This window comes from Henckelia pumila, chromosome 2, assembly GCF_033568475.1.
Source record: "Henckelia pumila isolate YLH828 chromosome 2, ASM3356847v2, whole genome shotgun sequence".
NCBI classification, from domain to species: Eukaryota; Viridiplantae; Streptophyta; class Magnoliopsida; order Lamiales; family Gesneriaceae; genus Henckelia; species Henckelia pumila.
The window spans coordinates 6720570-6742526 of NC_133121.1; the positions used below are offsets into that span (position 1 = coordinate 6720570).

Here is a 21957-nt window from a genome sequence, read left to right on the forward strand (position 1 = left end):
TACATATCGAAAACGGTGGGTGACGCTAAGACCTCACGTATGGATCATCCCTGCGGCAGCCATCGTCGAAGTTCTGGGAGTAGCTGACGGCGTCGTATTGGAAGGTGATGGTTTTCCGGCCGCCGTAAATGCCGAGCTTGCGGAGGAGTTTCCTCAGTCGGCGGTTCAGATTGGGGAACTTGTCGTGGGTCGACGGAATGCGGGAGTAGTCTTCGACGTTGGACGGAGCACACGACGGTGACACGCAGGCGGAGATGTACGACGGCCGCCGCTTGATCATATCGCCGCCCATTCTGGGAGAGATTAATAAATGGTACGATTTACGAACACGATGATGAGAGGGGGAGCTGGGGAGGGTAAAAAATCATAATCTTCCAAATCCAAAATATATAATCTAGTTTATATAATAATTATAATAATAATAGTTTTTTTTAACAAATATTAATAATAATAGAACATGTTGCATGGTAGTATACTAATAATACTAATAATAATAATAAATATTTTCGAAATTCTTATGTATATTAAATAGGGTAATAAAAAGAATTACAAATTTTCAGATTTATATAATAATTTAAATTATAATAATTATTATATAGGAATACCAGTATCAAATTGAATAATTTGATTGAATTTTGATATTTTGTAAGTATGGTGTAAAACTATCTCATGAAAACTTATTTGTGAGAAGTTATTCGTATCTGAATATAGAGTGCAAAATAATATTATTGAAATAACAAATAATATTTTTTTTAATCAATCGGATCGAGTAAGAGTTTCGTGTCATAAAATAAAATGTGAGATAATCTCACGAGATTTTTTGTGAATAAGAATTATACTAAAAAAGGAGATAAATTTGAACTACATGACTTGAGCAACTCGATCAAAACATTATTTGAGCTCGAGCTCAAGAAATTAAGTTTGTAATAAATATTATTACATGACTTGAGCAACTCGATTTTGATTTTTTTTAATTTAAAAAACAATATTTTAATAAAAAAAATTAATACTCGAGTCGAAACTCAAAACGCCACTTGATTGAGCTCAAGGTTGCAATTTGCATATTACACCTTTTCTTTTCTTTTTGTCGAGACAACCTCGACTCGGCCTAATGGGCCGAGTTTCTTCTCTCTTTTTTTTCAACCCAATAAAAATTGCTACGTTGGACATTGGGCTTAGGTCTTTTATATATTTGGGGATCGGATTATAGTCGTTAAAATAAATGCTGTTATTTAAAAGAAAAAACAGAATTTCCCAATTTTAGGATATTATGTTTAAAAATATAATTAATAGTTGAATATTATTAAATTATAATTTCTAAAATTAAAATATCTTTCGTGAAGTACAAAAAATTTATGTAAGTGAGTCATTGGTTTAATGTTTTTCAACCATAAAACATAATACCAAACAAGCATGATTATAACAAAATCAACTGTAGTAACTTATTGTATTACAATAATTAATTTTAGTACTTTTGGCCAAAATTCTTAAATCATTAAATAATGGTTGAAAATTTAGGATACTGAAAATCACGGAAAATAAGCAATTATAGGTTTTGAGAATAAAAATTTTAAACATAAATAGCTAAACTAGATTGCCCAGAAATATAATAATCACAAGACTAAAGCTGTAATATAGTATAGATATATCTATGCTATTAGGTACCGTTTGTTAGGTACGATGAGATAAATAATACATAGATAAATAATATACTGTAATAAAAAATGATAGTGAATATAGTATTTGATTTGATTGATTGATTATAGTTTATTTGATTTGATTGATTAAATTTTATATAAAAATGATAAATTACCATTTTGTCCTTTTAACAATAAATAAGATATGAATAATATTATTTATAAGGGATAATATAGTAATTTAAATTCAATGGTTTGATTGATTTAAGATAAAAAAAAAAATAATGATTTGATTGATGTAAAATAAATAATTAATAGATGGATAAATAATATGACGAAAAGAACGCGAGATTTGATAAGATGAGTTATACACACATTAATTATATTTATATCCTTTATACTAATCGTTTTTGTGTGCTAAATCATACCAATTTTTTTTCTAATTTTACTTAAATTTAACCCACGTCTCTTTTATATTAGATTATAAATGACTAATTTATCTTCATTTTTTTCTAACATCCTTATACGTACTTCTCTCTTTCTTATTTTTTAAATGTCATCAATTATCAATTCTTATTAAATTATCTGCATAAACAACTTATTTGTACTTTATCTCAAAAACTCACATGTTATTTGTTTGTGATAATTTTTTATATTATTTTTCAAATAATTAAATTGTCGAACATTTAAAAATCATAATTGCTAATATATAATATAATATAAGAGCACTATATAGTATTTATTATGGAGTCATGATGCAATTTTAGATTTACCTAAAACGCTCTCGATCTCATCAAACTACCTACATGATTTTACTAGTTTTTATATTCTATTTTTCTCTCCTACCATTTTATATTAAAAAATAATAATTTTTCCTAAAAAATTATTTTAAAATGCATTATTTACTTTTTTTTAGTATTTACAAAAACACACCATCTTGTGTTCCACTCAATGGAATACCCAAGATTTTCAACCAAAACGAGCGAATTCAACAAATTTAAAAATTAATAAAACACAACGTATAATCAATGTTATGTATCATATATTTTTACTAACACATATCGAGATTTCATTATTTAAAAGTGCTGAATAATAACTCATTATCAACGGTCTCAAACACACCTCTCTCAATATATAATATTAAACAATTATTTAACAACATATCATCTTCCAACTTATTACGAATTGATTTTTTTAATGATTTTCATCGATGAAACTTTATCTTTACAGTTATAACGGATATTAATAATGCTAAATTTAAGATTAATTAAATCTATATATCAAAGTATATAATTGGTTTTTATTTGATTAAATCTTTTTTTATAAGCAAGCTCGCTAATCCCAGCAATTTTAGAGAACTGCTTCTCATTTCGTATGTCAAAAATAAAGTTATCAAATTAGTTCTAAGATTTATTAACTACACCAGAGAGAAATCAAATGTATAAAACTGAGCAAACTGAAAATTTTTTTCCTTTATTACATTCAAGCCAAAAGACTTTTCGTTTTCTTTTCTTTAAAAAAAATACGGGACAATACAAAGCACAATGCATTAATGCAAAATTTATTAGTCTAAAATAAATTTATTCTTATCTTATTCACCAAATATCATCTTAATCAATGTATAATTAAATTAATATTTTATAGATATATTATATACATAGTACTATATTATTTTAAAAAAAATTTAAGAAGGCGGTCTCACAATTAAATTTGCATTTAAAAGGGAGATTATATATAATACAAATTTTTTAAAAAATTGCAGGGAAGCGGTTGCACCCTTTCGAAACCACGTAGGTCCGCCACTGATTCCACTATCCGCTAATATTTATAGTATTATAAAGTTTGAGAATTTCACGCGTCAATTGTTTTAGGAAACATTAGAAAAAAGATCAAATGAGTATAATGGACGTTCATGCCTTTTGTAGAGTCAGTAATTTAAGGGAAATCCCGGAAACACACAAAGTTCATTATCTCTGCCTTTTTTTGGCATTGAACTTCTAGCAGGTTGCTTTCGGAATCCTCGTGATGATTTTGTGGTCGACATCAAAATATAAGTTCCGAACGAGATTTTCGATTCGAGATCTAACTATAAAAAATGACTCTCTTAAAAAAAAAATCATCTGTATACATTTTCACTCAAAATTATGGGAAGAAGTATACGAGTCTAATAATTATTTCAACACATAAACTTATATGAAACGTTCTCATGATCAATTTTGTTCAACGAGTCTTCTATTTAAGTTATTCATGAAAAATAATAAATTTTTATGCCAAAATTATTATTATTTATTGTGAATATATGTAAGGTTGACCCGTCACACAGATAATGATCCGTAAAACCAACTCACAAGAGACTACTCCTTCAAACGTCCAGTCTCGTGAACCTTCGAATACTGTTTTATTGCATGTTTGTTCAATCAGTTTTTTACCGATGAGAGTAACGTAGGCATTGGTTTCGGAAATAATAATATCTCCCAACATACCAAAATCAGACGTAAAATAAAAATATATATAGGTTAATTTCGTAATCATATTTCTATAATAGGACCAATAAATTTGACGTATAACTTTGGCTCCATAACGAGGATTTGGAGTGGGTGGAAACGTTACGTGTAAAGAAGAAAACGCGTTTTGTTTTTTATTTTGTGTCTTTATTTATATGGATGATTTTATCGTGATGCGTGCATACTAAATATAAAGTAATAATTGTATGTGACATAAATTAAAATTAATCGATGAATTTTGGTTATTGATATAGATATGGATTATGGTGGACCGGTTTCGATAAATCAGTCGCACTGATTATTAAACGATCTTGTTAAAAAATTCCTTGTTAAAATAACCTCTGAAATTTTTAGATTTTAAAATAAATTCTCAAACATATTTATATAATGATCAATGATGTAACTTCAATTATTATTTAAAAAAATGATGGTAACATAAAACCTATGCATAGGTAGTTAATTATTATACGTAATATCTTATTATATATCTATTATCTTACACCATATATTAAAGTTAGGCCAAGCCAAACGCTAGTGTTTTGATATGTTTTGGGGATCTCTTATTTCTTTTAATAAAGAGTTAAAGCTATGGTAAAAAATTTTTTTTATCAAAACATAGAAATTTTTTATTGGATTTTAAAATTTTCAAATCTAAATTTTCTAATTAGAGGCACTAGCTAGTCTCGTGAAACTTGTAAAATTAATTTGATTTTAATTTGGTTAATCTTTGAATCCGATTAATTTTCAAATTGAGCAACAAAGTCTTTCATCCTAGCTTGTCGCTTTTCTCAGAAATTCAAACTATTGGGGACAAAAACCCGCAAATCAATCACTTTCACATAAACCGTAACCAAAAAATTTCATATATTACGCAACATTCTTCTTTTCAAATTTAATTTTTATGTATCATCTTGTATACGTACTAGTAATATTTGTTGCAGGAGGACATTATTGCATTGCGTATACGACGAAAAATAGTCGATCCTAAAATTTATTATGATTAAGAGATAACAAAAGAACGAAACTGAATTAATTATACGATCAAAATTAAAGACATAAAATTATAAGATCCACATGTTCATAATACCGAATAAACACAATCATTTGAATTACATAAGCATGCAAGATATATTTATCTAACATAATTAATTAATAATTATGAGCAAAACCCATAATAAATTATATGTAAATTATCAGCAGAGGAAGATGATGGAGGGATCGCAGCAGCACTCATCAATCAGAAAACAGCAACACATAGCAGCGAGGCTGGCACAAATTACTCGATTCGAGTCAAAATCAAATTTAAAAAAAAAACCGAAAATATTGAAATATATAAAGAATTTATAACAAAAATATAACTTTATTTTTTTATTAAAAAAGTCATAAATATTTCTGTGTTGAGAGCTAGAAAGGTATATGGAGGTACTTACCATCCTTCAAGAAAACCTGTTTCTCTCCGGGGAGGCGGCGCCGCGTAATATTGCGGCGGAGCCATCACCGGAGGGCCTTGATATTGGCCTACATGAAGTAAAATTATGTGCAGTGAATTAGTTTACGTTTAATCCATCGAAAAATCCCTTTGCTGGTGTAATTAATTAATTATGTAGTTTGATATGTAAAAAGAAAGGGGAAAAGGAATTCACCTTGAGCAGGGTAGGGATATGCATAAGCATACTTTGGTGGTTCGTTCATCTCTGTGAAATCTTCAAGATTGAAAGAGAGAGAGAATAAATAAATAAACAGATTAAATAAACGAGAACTAAAAGTTTGGGAGGATTATATATATATATATATAATTTATGTATATATGAACTTGTGCAAGATATAATTAAGCACGTATTTTGAAAATATATCTTACTCATAATGGATAATATATAGGCATAGCAAGGCACGCGGAATGAATTAATTGGGATGTACACGATAGATTTAGGTAGTGTTTGCAATCACTAAAAAAATGATGGTTAGCTTTTGGCTTAAGAAAATCATTTTTATGTGTTTCTTAAACCTTGATTATGTGTTAGCTTATGCTTAACTTAATTGAAATTTAAAAGCTAGTCATTTGGTGATTATGATTCTCCAAAAGTGATTCTAATAAGAAGATCATTGTTAAAATCACTCTAATCACTTATTTATCAAACACTACCCAACTTTGAGTTTTAGATTTTCACTTTTGTTTTCAAACACTACCAACTTTTGATTTTTCTTAACTTTTTTATAATCTATAAATTAATCACTTCTACAAAAGCACAATCTATTGCAAACACTCAACATAAAATTAAAACTCACGTGAGATGGTATCACGAGTCAATTTTATGAGATAAATATCTTGTTTGAGTCAGTACTCTGTACTCATGAAAAATATTATTTTTATGCTAAAATTTTATTCCTTATTAGAAATGTGAACAGCTTGACTCGTTTTAAAAGAGACTTACTCTAGATTTAATTTGTAGGGTTTGGTAAAAGTAATTACTTTTGAATTTTTACAAAAAAAACTTTTTTTTAATGACGCTGGAACCGCAGCCGCAACCCTTCGGTGCGCTCTTGGTAAACCTCCGGACTAACGCAATAGCCTGCAAACTACGCTGGTCAGGTAAACCACACTGGAAAAACCTTGTATGACACTAGACCATGTATGACAGGCTAGTCCAAAAAATTGTTGGCAGGGTAGATAATAGAAGATTTCAAATCTCGTGTGTGTGTGTGTGTATATATATATTAATTATAATAAATATATGTCATTCTTGCTTTACCGTCAAAAATGTGAATCCAACGATATATCATATGATATAAATTTCAATATCGATGGTTGGAGATTTGAAGATGACCGAAAATTAGGTGAAATATGCAATTTCCGGCCATTTTTACATATCCGACCACCAAGATGAAATTTGTATCATATGATATATCGTTGAATTCGCATTTTCAAGACGATCCTACCGTAAAAATTTCAAGACAAACAAAATTGTTTTGGGCACGGTGCACGTGGATCCCCGCACTGTGTAGTGCATGAGATCAAAATTAATATATATATATATAGAGTTTCGATCACATGAGCAACCACCATGGGCAACTACGTGAGCAACAGCTGGCGTGGCACCTTGTATATCCAATGAGTGATTGTCACGTCAGTTGTTTTTCACGTAATTGTCCATGATAGTTGTTCATGTGATCGAAACTCTATATATCATCCTCAATTTAATAATTCCCTGAATAGACTCGAGTATGGTGGTCTAAAACTCTAAATTAAAGAAAGTCAAGGGGTCCCCTTTTAATCTCACCTGACTTGCAATAGTTTAATTTTTACGTAGATATTTGTATTTGGAGAATATGTAATCGACCGCGTATACTTAATTATAGGGTAAGAATCGAACCAAAAAAAGAAATCGCCTATTCAGTTTTATGATATAAGAAGAATGATCATCCAAAATAGAGTGAATGTCATCTAAAATTTAAATTATAAATTATAGGTCACATATTTCTGACACGTACACGTGAAAATTTTGTATCACTAATTTAAATATATTTCCTATTTTGGTATTAAAAAAATAAATATTATGTTAGACTATTAATTTCACTGATAGGAGGACCACTGTATTTAACAGAAATTTAAATCTTTCTCACTAAGTTTCTTGACTCAAATTACAGATTACCCATTTCACTATAGGAGGACCATTGTATTTAATAAAAATTTAACTTTCTCACTAAGTTTCTTGCTCAAATTAGAATTTACCGACTTCACTATCGTAGGACCACTATATTTTATTTAATGAAATTTTAAACCTTTCTCACTAGGTTTTAATTTTGGCCCCCAAATTGTATTAATTGTCGATATTTGAAATGTGACCTGTTAGATTTATTTTTGTTTTCCGGATGGTGGAGTTGTTACAGAATAACTCTATATGTCCAATATGATAACTACTACATTTTGTGGTTTAGGTATTATTATCCATGGTATATTTTATATAAAATCGATTGCTTCTTTTCATTAAAAATTATAACTAATGATAATGATGTAAATATATCAACTTTTTTTAATCAAACAATAGCTCAATCATTATGTTTTGATTATTCTACATGTATGTGTGAATAATTTTTGCTCTCTAATAATCACAGTTTTAATAATTATGCTTTCTGCAATCAATGAAAATAAAACCTCTAACTTTAGCTCTGATATCAATTATAGGACCGAATGTCATTCGTTTTACCAAACACTATAGTTTGTGATAATTATGTAAATCAAATTTTTTCAATCATACAACCGTTCAAACATTACGTTTTAACTACTTTGTCGATAAAAACAATTATTGCACTCACGTAAAATATATTCTCCAGAAAAATATATATATATATATATATTCTCGAGAAACCTGAACTAGTCCATTTCAACATATTGAATACCGAATTAAATTTCTCAATTCTATTTCACAAACATTGAAATCGCTAGCTTTTAGTTAATTATGCCCTTAGGCCTTAACTAAGAATACAAGCTGAACTAAATAAAATATACACGTTAATTAAATAAAAGAAATTTCAGGCTTTCGAATTTTTTAAAACAATTTTACAATTATTCAATCGCGATTACTTAGCAACGATACCCTTAAATAGCGGAAGGAGCATTGTTGAACCTTTAAGGTCATTATGGACTGATTTTTCGACGAGAAAAATGATTGAGAGAGACAAATAATGTGTGTACATAACCGATAATGTGTATGTACACACTTGTTTTAAATTAATAAAGTTTCGTGACTATTTCAAATTAACATACATAATATATACTTTTCATGATAATAATCTTACATCCAAGACTTCAAAATTAAATATTCGATTAAAGATTCTTCAACGGTGAAATCATTGTTTTCACAAATCATAATTCGAATGCAATACGTATGGGAAAAAGTAAGGAATTAGAATGCAAAATATATAAATTTGTTCGATAATAATTTTTTTTTTTTTTATCTGAGAGATGAAGAGTGCGTTTGGTTTTAGTAGAAAAAAGAGAAAAAAATGTTTTTTTTTAAAAAAAATGCTTTTATTTTCTTAACGTGTATGGATAAATTTTAAGTGATTTTAAAATCACCTAATTAAGTCAAAATAAGTGCTTTTTTTAAAGGTTGTATTTATAGCTTTTGAAATGTTTTTTTATAACTCAATTTTAAAATATGCTTTTAATTTATTTATCGAAACACAAAATTATTTCAGCTTATGCTTAAAAAAGTGTTTTTAAAATTCAACTTAAAAAAACACTTATTTTTTAAAAAAAAACTACTAAAAGCAAACGGACTCCAAAATGAAAACTAAATAAATAGCATTTTCAACACATTTTCCGATCCATGTAAAGAGAATTAGAGGAGCAATCAAATATTAGTAGTGAATTTTGGACCATGTACTCAAAGCCCACTATAAAACGATCCAGACTTAAATAGCCCACTAGTCTCCAAACTGAGTGGACATAATACTTCAATTCATTTTTTATTTTTTACAATCTAAATTAAATCGAGGAAAACTTATTATTTGTAAATGTATGTTTTAAAAAAGAAATTAAAAAAATTAAAAAGGATGGATTTGTTTTAAATAATTTCAAAAACAATTATCATAAATCGTTTTTTCCTTTTTTTGTTTTGTTTTTATAAATCGTTATTTCTTTAAATCACAAGTGGAACATTCCATTATTTATTCAATTCACTCCGCTTTTTTAGTGTTTGGGGATCTTAGATAAGATTATAAAAACAAACTATTAATTTTAGAGGACCTAAGATGATGTAACGTCTTTATTTTTCCCCTGTATTAGCCATTAACCTATTTTTTCTTTAAATAAAAATCAATCAAAAGATTTAAATGTCTAATTATTCCCTCTTTAGTGTAACAAACTTTTAAAAAACATAATGGGTAGGATCTCATTGTTTGAGATTGCATTTTTTATGTATATATGAAATAGATGGATTTGATATTTTCTACTTAACCCATCATATATTCTTTGATAAATATTGAATAAAATATTTTTTATGTTGTACTCCAATGTATATTTTTTAATATTTAAATAAAACGATCTAAATCCATTGGCATGTCATTTTTTTATTTTTATTTTTTGCTTAAGACATGTTATTTTAAATCAATGGACCTTTAAATACTTTGACTTGAAATATACCTCCAAATCAAACAAGAAAACAGTCAAAACACAAATGAAGTGAAGACCAGAAGATAGTCAGAAACATTTCGATTGAATGATAATTTTAGAATGTTAAGGATAAATGTTGAAGTGGTGAAATTGAAATTTTCAACGTTTATCCTAAAATCATTCAATCCAAGTGTTTTCCATTGTCTTTTGGTCTCCTTCACTTGATTTGTGCTTTCAAATCGTAATTGAAGTTTTAATTCAAATCAAAGTCCTTTTAAAAAAAATTATATGGGAGGAAAATATAATACAATAAAATTTAAACCACTTAATTAAATATTTACATTTATAGAAAAATATATGATGGACTTAAGTAGAAAATACCAAATTTATCTATTTCAAATCATCCTAATGGGATCATCGTCGATATGTTTTTCGAAGTTTGTTACATTAAAGAGAGAATAGTTGGACATTAAATCTTTTGATTGATTTGGATTTGAAGAAGAAATGTAGTTTGTTATTTATAATCACGACAACTAATTTTCATACGTAATGTAATCCATTCGAAATTATTCAAATCGTACAGATAAGAAACTAATCATATTTTATAGTTAGAAATTTTTAGCAACAAAAAAATAAGTTCAAATATATATTATATACATCACAGGACCAAAAAAAAAAAAATCACCCAACACAAGATTCAAGAAATATTCCACAAACAGATTGATTACAAACAACAAATCTCAATCATCGTCCTAATTAATCAATCAAGATCGATAAACAAAAAAATAAAACTCGAAACGAACAAAAAGAATGAAAAATCAAACATATTTACTCTTAATTATGTACTTAAATTTATTAAATCCCTTCGATTTAGGCTCAAAATTTACCTTGATTAAGCTGATTATTTCCCCCGGAAACAATCATTTTCCTCTCCGAGGGCATTATGGGAACAAAACTGTACACAGCTTGTTCCCTGCTGTCACTCACCATGCATGGGCCCGGAACAAACATGTACTGCCCGTTGTGGTACGCGCCTCCGTTGCCCGACGCCGGAGTCCGGTAATAAACCGCCGTCTCCGCCGCGGAATCCATCGCCCCATTCCAGACGCTCGCGTGAATCCGGCCGGTTGTTTCCTCGAACATACCCGGAATCTGCAGCAGATCCAGAGGAGGCCCGACGCTGGGCTGGTACTCCTTGTCGAACCCGAACAGATAGTCCGGGTTCAAAGGGAGATCCAGGCCCGGCGATTTCGCCGGCGGCGGGTTGATGATCGGGCCGGATTTGTCGAAGACGAAGATGCGGAGCCTGGCGGGCTTGGTTGAAATCCTCTGCATTCGGGCGTACTCGACCATCATGTGTTCGACATCCTCGTCGTTGATCAAGGAGACGAGCGCGTCCAGATCCTCGCCGGGGAGCTGGTACTTGACGGAGACCTCGGAGGGTTCGTTCCGCTGGGCGAGGGTGACGAGCTTGGCCAGGATTTCGGAGAAGTTGACGTTGGGATCGATGGCGAGGATCTTGGTCTCGCCGCCGACGTAGGAGAGCTGGTGATCGGACGGCCGGGGATGGATCTTGCCGCCGTAGCTGCAGAGGAGTTTAACCTTAGAGCTGCCGCCATTGTTGCTGATGGTGGAGCTCTGTCTCTCCATGGAAGTCTTTTGTTTTTCGATTTCAGTAGACTTCTGTCACTTGAAATGATAATAAATGGTGGAATCTTCCCCCTTACTTTTCTTCTATTTCCAAAATCGTCCCTTTTATTTTCAAATATTGTATTTTCACCCCCACCAAAATAATTGCTATACTATGAGACTATGAGAGCGTATGTTTTTCTTAAAAAATATGGTGTTTGATTAGTAAAATATTTTTAATAAAGCACTTATTTTAAATGCTATTTTGGAAGTTAAAATTTTTGGCTTTTAGATTTTGGTTCTTCTTTTTTTTTATATATATAAAAAAACTTTAAAAAATTAAATTTATTTAAGTGATTTTTTTAAATTACAACTATACGTATCATAACTCACTCGAATAAGCTTAATGATATAAGTAATACATATCGATGATAAAATAATAAATTGATTTTACATTGTCAAAAAATTTTAAAAGTAGTTGATATTAAATGAAAATTAATTAATATTTTCAAAATTCATATAAGATTCTTGGGTTGAAAATTAAATAATAGAAAGACAGAATCAACGACATATTTGATTATTTAGGAAGTTGAACTTTCAAATTGAAGCCACCAATGAAAGGCCAAACCAATTTTTGTGGAAGATTATTCCACACGAAAATTCAGCTTTTTTTTCATTCTTTTTTTGGGTTGGTTTGAACACTCCACGTATGTTCTTGCACTTCGAATATTTGCCCACTCATTGAAAATATGTGACAAAATTATTGAATGTAAGGCGTCAAATAAATCTTTAATCGGTCAAAGCTAATGTTATTTTCACGGTCTCACTTATTGCTAAAAAGTTGGCTGTTCAATCACATGAATTTTTTATATGTACACAAACTTCATGCAAAACAAATTATAGAATGCCGTAAGTGTATTTAAAAAAAACACTTAAATAATTATTTTATCAATAGTATCTCTCATGTTAAACGAGTTTAAAAATCTATAACTTTATTTAAGTTGGCTGTGAAATAAGCCGACTTTATCCATATTAGTAAAGACTAATATTTTTGACATAAAAGTAGGAAAATTGCATTTTTAATGTTATATATTTGTCTCTTTGTAATTTTGGTATTTATGTCGTCATATTTTTTTTAGTCGACAATTTTTTTTCAATTTTATTCTTTTTTTCGAGTTGACACTAATATAGAACCAATTCAGTGTTGATGTGACGCTGATATATATAATATTACATCAGCACTCCAGATAAAAAAAAATTAAGACTTAAATTGTCAAATAAAATAATGCAAAACTAAAATTAAAATTTGATAACATAAGTGACCAAAATCGTTAAGTGATAAAACTATACAACAATAATCCATTTTTTCCTAAAAATAATATTTTTCATGCGCGAGTCGGGTCGAAAATTCACTCATGAAATTTAATGAGAAGATGGTTTTTGTGTTTTATTAATCATCAACAAATTTATGAAAAAAATGTACGTTTTTGAAAATTTTAAATATTAATGTAATCTCAAAAGTTTATTGTGTGCACACACTATCAAATTAAGTGTGCAAAGCATAAAATAGTAACAGTTTTTTACTCACAAATATTTTTCTATAAATATCCTTCTCCATATAAGCCTTATTAATTTTTATGAAAAACACAATATAATATAATAATAAACTAAAAACTCAAACGTAACATCATATAAAAAAGTATTCAAATATAATTATTTTTTATATGAAGACATATCATCTATTAATTCAGCTTGAGACCCATGAATCGGTTTTTTCCCCAAAAATATTTGGGAAAAAAGTTTAATCCTTATATATAAATAGTTTGTCCTTGGAGGACATTTGTGACAAAGTTGGGGGGCTGAAATTGAATTTCTGTATTTTGGGGGAAAATATATGGCCCCTAGTATGGGATAACATTGTAACACAACAGAACATGGATTGCTGATTTTAAAGTGATTTCTTTATATATATATATATAATTTTATTTTTTTATTTAAAAAAATGGGGTCCACACGGAAAGAAATTTAAGGAAACGATGGGGTCCAAAGATTGAATTGGACTGATGGGCAATTTTGTGGGAGACTACTATATCCGGAATCTTTTATTTTTCAGTTTAGATTACGAGGATTTGGTAATTAAAGGAAAATTGCAAAATTTGTTAGTTTCTTAGCGTATTTTCTGTATTTCGTATTTGATTGATTTTGTTACTAGCAAAAATAATTCCTTACATATGTCTCTATTTAGGAAAATTCAATTTACTCTTGGTAATTTTGGATACGGATTGGTAGGGTTAATATATTTGCTCTATCTCGTCATCTCGTGTTATATAAAGAAGGATTTCTCTATGATACATCTGAAGTGTTTTTTTTATCATGATGTTGTAAAATTTTAGTTTTTGAATAATCGACAAGTGATGTCATGAATCTCTAACTCATACATAATGATGTCATGTCTATGAGTTTATTGTTTTACCATTTAACTTTAAAAAAGATCATAGTAAATTGGGTTCAATTTTAAAAATTCGTATGAGATTGTTTTAAATATATGTGAGACAGAATGACACGGTCTATATTTGAAGTGAAAATTAATATTTTCAACATAAAATATAATATTTTTTTTTCATAGGTTGGGTCGGATAGGAGATCAGTCTCACATAATTGACCGTGAGACCGTCTTATTATTGATGCACATTTTAGTTTTCCAATTCATGTCATACGTCACTTAAGAGACAACTCGCGAAAGATCTCTTACGGTATCTCCACACCTCGTTGACACCTTCGAGTTAAAAGTTAACCAAAAAATTTAAGAACTCCAAAATCATGCGTGCTGAAAAATTCACACGATCATCTCATATATATTCCTATCAATCCCATTAAGAAGTATCTTAAATTAGTAGCTACCATGAATTTATATGGCATCAATTTTGTTTAACACACAAAGAATAATTTAACAGAAGAATTAAGTCAAGAATTGAGACATCGATCGTGCGTGGCCTTTGATTTTGACTTGTCGGGTAAGTGTATCTTTCTTTTTTTTTTTTTTTTTTTTTTGTGATAGGATTAAAGTCGATACAGTGTCCTTTCCACATTTATTTATTTTTGAAGAAGCCCTTGGAATATTCCAAGATTATTAAGACAGTTGCATGTGAGTCTTAGCTAGATTCTTCGGGATCAATTTGTGTCGGAATATTTATTTGGGAAAAAATATTGTTATTTAATAAATTTTTTTTTTTAAAAAAACCCGAATAGAATACAACCAAAGCAAACATCACTTTTATCGAATTCCGAGTCCCGACGACGATAAATATATAAGAAACAATAAAAACGACCTAGTCTGGTAACTGTTTTGTTTTGTTTGTTAACTTTATTTAATAATAATGATTAAAACGACTTTTTCCTTTGGGTTATGAAAAATATTATTATTTAATCAATCAAAGTATTAATTGGACCAAAGGTTGGATATAAGTATGTTCACGACAAAAGGTATAATTATTTTTATTACTAGAGTTAGTTGGCATATTTTTAATTGTTAATATTTGACCCCAATTATATTTCTTTTATTTATAATATTATTTGACGAAAACACACATGATGCAAAGAATTTGACATTGTATATTTTGATGAAAGAGCTCCTTTTAAAATTGAAATTTGTGTTGGCTCCCATTTAATTATTATATGTGTTAATACGTTATAGCGTACGCAATGCATGTGATCCGTAAACAAAAAGGAAAATAATTTTTTTTTAAAAAAAATAAAATTTAATGTTATAAATTTTTGAAAATAAAATGATAGGAGATACGAGATAGAACGGAAAACCAATTGTAAAATATGAAATTGAATTGTGGTTAAAAGACATTTTTGAAATTACGAAAAAGCTTCAACAACCATATCAAATTGTGATTAGTATAAAAAGTTTAACTTTAATTAATAGTATAGATTAGTTGATGATACGTGAAACATGAGTTATTTTTCAAAATAATATGTATAAAAATAAATATTAGAAGTAATATTACTTAATCTCCACGCCACTAAAATTACTAGAACCAAAAACGTCAAGAAACCAAAGACGTGTATATGTACATTTCATATCCATATTGTTAATTAAATACTCAACGAGTAACTTATTGCTTACGTACGTACGTGCTTCTCTTATACAAATGTAATTTTGAGTAATTATTTTTAGAGGAAATTCAAACAAACAATTATATCGAAAATATTGATTTTTTTTAAAAGAGATTTTATTAAACATACTTTTAATTTGTATGAACAATGTGTGAAGTTTTATATTAACAAGTTAGCAATTTTTATTGTGAGATAACAAAAACTCTTGTGAAATAATAGGATATATATAAATTATTTAAAAGTCGATATAAAGTCGATATATAGTACGATATAAAGTCTGAATTCTCTCGTAGAACGAGATAATACGACAATCTTAAAATTTGTGGCCATGTGGCCCATGTCAATAGACCAGACCAGTACATAGAATTAGGAGTAGATTTTTATATAAAGATACGAAAGATCAAATATATGTTTTTTTTTTTTTTACTAAAGATACAAAAGATATATCAAATATATGTTAAAAAAGTTAGTTTTTAGATTCTCTTGTTAATATTTTTCAGACGAATTTACCACATAGGATTTGCTCTTGCATGATTTGCATTGAACTGATTTCACAAAAACTTCTATGATATATCACTACAAGAAAAACGGCCAAAGACAACGCTTTTTCGCGTTGTTAATGTCCCCGAACAAGCGTTGTCGTAGGCAGTGTTGTAAAAGACCACGTTCAAAGACAACGCGGAAAAAGCGTTGTCGTTTCTTAAAAAGCGTTGTCGTATCTAAAAACAACAACGCTTTTTAAGAGTTGTCTTTTATAAAAAGCGTTGTCGTTTCTGAAAAAGACAACGCTTTTTAAGTGAAACGACAACGCTACAACGCTTTTTAAGTGTCGTTGTATCTGGAAAAGACAACGCTTCAAAAAAGCGTTGTCTTTTCTGGTAAAGACAACGCTTTAAAAATCGTTGTCTTTGTGCAAATAAAAAACAAAAAAAAAATGTAATTCACAAATTTTCAATATTATAAGTCACTCAAAATTCAAAAATTTGTAAAATAAAATTTAATATAGAGTCTTCAAATATTATAAATCATTCAAATAAAAAAAATAATCGAATTATAATTTTATGAACACTAGGAAAAAACTATGCATTAATCTCGAAAAACTTTGATTCCTTTCTTCAGCACATGTTAGCGTCTCAAGCTTTCATAAACTACATGAAGCACTGTACATCTGTCCGATCCTTGAAGCATTCAGCCATTCAGCTGCATACAGTTCATATGACAGATTGTCAAAACCTCAACTATGTCAACCAACAAGGCAGCTAATAATCACTTTAATTCTCTTAAACTACAGGAATGAATATTTAATCAAGTCAAACGAATATAAAAAAGGGCGACTAAAAAAGATATAGGAGAACACTAACTATGGCCTTAATTAGCATACACTTGACTGTTCTATCAAGTTGAAATAACAACATAGACCAAACAAGAATTTCCCGATGTTAAGGATTTAGTGCCAAGGGTTATTACTATGACATCATTCATTCAGGGAGTAAAATTTTACGGCCTGATTACCTACTCAGCGGTTATTTCAGGTAGCATAACTCTTTCTTTCTATCAATGCAATCTTCAATATATATATTTGTTACCATTATATTGAGATTGTGTTTATTGATGAATGGTACAGAATGGAGGTTCGTTCTCTTCCATGAATGTATTTGCAATCTTTTCCATATTTGCATCCTCCTTCAGACAGGTAATACTGCAAAGAATTCAAGTAAGCTTTTACCGCGAACAAGCAGAAGTAACTTTGAAGAAATGAGATCGCTCAATGATCAGGAAAAAATATATCCATGATAATAAACATTGCATTCCATTTGTCCTTCCCTCTCAGAATTTTCTCCCCTGGTCTTCACTCTCTCTTTAATGCCCTGCGTTATCAAATTCTTTAAAAAAAAACCTGCGTTATCAAATTCCATTTAGACAAACACATCAATAAATCGGGCATTTTCTTTCTTGAATTCATCCATCATATAACAAAGCTAGCACTCAAGTGGCGAACAAGAATAAAGTTCAAATCACTGGAAAAACTCGTCTGATCGTGACCAAAATGAGCTGGAAGAACAAGGCTTGAACTTAGAAACTTTCTTAAAATTCGAATCCAAGCTAAAACATAAAAAATCGACCTATAATCAGCGTTAAGGATTGCGATTCAACGGTAAGAGCCATATGATTTTGTGAAAACATATTTAAAATTAGTTGTACTCTCTCAAATTTAAAAAAATAATCTCCATAGTCCGGAACTAAAGCAGTGGTTTCTTCACAATCATTTACAAATTAAAATATTATAAACATAGTAATCTTTCAAATTTCAAGCGCAGAAGATAAACAAACTCGTAAAAAATCAAAACTCCATGAGTCCAAGTCCCAATTAATGAGAAACAAAAAGTAGCAGCACCATCCCTTGGAAATTTTATAGTGGAAATGAGCGGTTACAGATATCAAAACTAATCACATTGAAGATGATCAATTTGGAGCAAAGGGTTCTTAAAATGTTTGGCACATAAAATTCATTTATGTTAATTGTTTCAAGACAACATACTTTAGGATGTCATACATTATGAACTACCAAGTAGATTGATATATAGAATAAAAAATAAAAAATAAGATTACTTTTTCTTTGTGTAGATTCAAACAAAGAATCACAATATTGTTAGGATCCACCGTAGCAGTATGGTGGCATCCATATAGCAAAACTATACGAAAATGTTTACCTCATGCTCAAACAATATAATCAATACTCATGCTTCTTAATAAATAAAATATATCAAACAAATCAGTTCAATACTACGTATTATTTTTCTTTATTTTGGTCACTGAACTTGTTCCGTAAGCATATAACTCATTATCTTTAATACCAGATCACACAACAGAAAACACACGAATATGTCACATACCGATAAGCATCATGCAAAAAGATGACCAGTTCATCAAGAACAGTTGCAGTAGAATATGAATAAGATGCAACACATTCAAAGTGGACATAGACAATGCAAATTAATTGTGTAATAAATCTTTTTGCTTCAAAGAAGCTATTCACCTTCGACTTTAATATGAATATAGCATAATTCCCCATGAGCCGAATATCTTCAGGTTCGATGTCCTCTGATACATCGGAGTACCACAGTTTGTGCTCACCAGTCCATTCATCCTGTTTGAATCATCAATGATTAAAATGTGAAAATGTTTTCTTATTTAACAAAAGGTCAACAACTTTGACAATTCGTTTCACAAAAACTTTTTAATAGTTGTTCCATAGATATTTAAACATTTGAAGATACTTCAACGTACCAAAATTTGTGCAGATCGATCATTTTGCCTAACAGTTTCAGGGTGCAAAAAGAACTCTTAATCTGATTCAAGCACCTTTACTCGTATTGCCTTCATAGATTTATCATAAGTGACTGCAGTAGAAACTTCATCGAACAAAACATTGAATGATCAGTAAACAATGAATACAAAAAAAGATAGATAAACACAATCCGAAACAACTTAAACCAGATCGATAAACACCCTACTTTAAATTTTTAAAAAGATAGATATGTCTTAGCAAGAAAACTACACACAATCGGATTCCCTAACAATGGCTTTAATCTTGGATCCAAAGGGATATAATATTGGCCTGTCAAAAAAACTAAATACAATAAACACCACTTCAAACAGATGAACTAAGGCAAATAGCAGCTAGCTAACTACACAAAACTATTGCAAATTTTACCATTACAACTTGATTACATATAAGGCCCGATGATAACCAGGAAAACATTTCTACACAAAGATTACAATAATCACCTGCTCGGAAAGTTTGAAGCTATGGGTTCGCATGTATTACATTCCAATATATAAAGTTGGTAGATGGAAACTGAAAAAAATAATAATACCACATTATACTTGACAAGCATAATAAATGAGTACCTCTCAAACTTGGACAACATAATATCGCAAGATTTCTGCATACAGCTTAAGTAATCACTAATCACCCATAACTTGTAATTAATTAACACTTACACAACGTCTTCATGATCCAGAATTAAGAAGGAATAAATAAGAAAGAATAAAAATATATATACTAAAATTCGCTCAATTCATAATATGGCCTAGCAGATTAACATGATGTCTGTAGTTGATAGGTTTATTCTGAGGAACCTCCTAAACCAAACTTGAAGCCAGACTCATATTCACCCCATATCTTTGTTTTGGGAGTATAATCTTGTTTATTCACCTAACCATCAGTGATGACACTCTTTTAAGCATTATTTTGGTAGGCATCAACTTCTGTGATTTGAATTTGCCGGAATCTAAGACTCAAGAGTTAAAGAAAAGGTTTTTCCAATGCAAAAGAAAACAAGAACAATATCATTTTTGAGAACTTTTTAGCATCAAAATTTTGGTGTTCTTTTTACCCAGTTGCCCACTGCACAAATCAAGAACTGGGCCAACCCAGCATTAGCTGTTTGCACAAAAATTCATGAGTTGTCAAAACTACACCAATATATATATATATATATATATAGAGAGAGAGAAAGAATCAAAAAAGTAACAACTTGTTTTCAGATATTCCTATTGAAGCACTTGGTTAGATTGGTTGCAGGGTACCAATTTTTCCATAAATATAAGTATATAACTATTCACTCAAATAGTTCAAACCATCTCCTCAACTAAAATACAAAAAACACTCAGCTAGAGCAACTCCAACTTCGAATCTAACATTTACTCAAACACAGAAATGATAACAAGGCACTTACTTCACCCAGCTTCTTGAAGCACCTGCCAGCCTTCTCTATCTCAGCATCATATCATTTAGTGATATCCCTGAAAGATTAAGCTATGTTCGTCTTCACATTTGAAATAGCAGCGATAAATTATGACACTTTAAAAACTTTGATTGGTTACTAAGTTCATCCAATCGGAACACACTCAAAATGAAATAACCGAATTGGATACTGGGTACTAACTACATTTCAATAGGCTAAACCCAAAAAATTGAATTAAGCCATAAATAATAATACAAAGGCCGTAGAAGTTGCTCAATGTCCTACTTAGGGTAAACAAACAGGATATGACTGGAGATTTGTGGAAGGGGACAATTAATATTGTGTGCTTAGATATGCAATCATATGACAAAGAGAATGACTTTTCACTGAATAAGGATGAAGCATTGGCTGGTCAATCCATTCAGCCAACTCAGATGAACAATTTTTTCCTAATGAGCAGGCATCAACCAATGATGTTAACCAATCCACTTATGAATCCAAAATTAATTATGCCAATGCTGCCGTAAATAACCTCGAGGATCCTAGTAATTTAGCTAAAATCACGAATAAGGATGATGTACCTTAATTCTGCCGATGTCGCCATAAATAACCTCGAGCAAGGGCGGAGCCACCCTATGGGCTAGGGTGGGCTTCAGCCCCACCTAAATTTTAAAAAAAATAGTGTTGCTTTTTTTATATATATATTTTGTGTTTTGTAGCTCCATGTAAAAAATTGAAAATTTCATCTAGCCCTTATATCATTTACAAAATAAATATAAAATCTCTTAATTTAAATTAATATGTTAATGAACCATTCAATTTTCAAATTTCAACTTGAATACATCCTATATTGAAACATTTATTTGCTAGTTTTTCTGTCAATTTATTCACATAATTTGACCGAAATATCCTTAATTTTACTTGTTGAGGCTTTTTTTTCCCATTAACATAAGGTTTTAAGCTACCAACATATTATAACTTAACAATTATTTTAAATAAAATTTTTAAATTTTAGATTATTTAAATATATAACTGATTTATTATTTACATATTTCGGAACACAATGTGTTTGTTTTTTTGAATACAATGTGGTGTATTTAATAAATTTTTGAGGTTGAATTTTTAGCCTAAAAATATATTGTTACGAATTTTGAGAAAATAATCTATTGTTTGCGATATTTGAAAATATTGATATAAAA

General features: G+C 29.6%; 2 long non-coding RNA genes across 2 annotated transcripts; both read right to left on the reverse strand.

The window, feature by feature from the left end:
- Positions 1–5158: 5158 nt before the first annotated feature.
- Positions 5159–5959, reverse strand: LOC140885506 (uncharacterized). The gene is made up of 3 exons (XR_012150971.1): positions 5785–5959; positions 5572–5659; positions 5159–5407 (listed from the first exon to the last, which is right to left on the reverse strand). It is a non-coding gene; the product is annotated as an uncharacterized lncRNA (long non-coding RNA).
- Positions 5960–17052: 11093 nt separating this feature from the next.
- LOC140885503 (uncharacterized) lies at positions 17053–21659 on the reverse strand. The gene is made up of 6 exons (XR_012150970.1): positions 21340–21659; positions 20750–20816; positions 19296–19420; positions 19045–19155; positions 17594–17706; positions 17053–17207 (listed from the first exon to the last, which is right to left on the reverse strand). It is a non-coding gene; the product is annotated as an uncharacterized lncRNA (long non-coding RNA).
- Between the last annotated feature and the right edge of the window lie 298 nt (positions 21660–21957).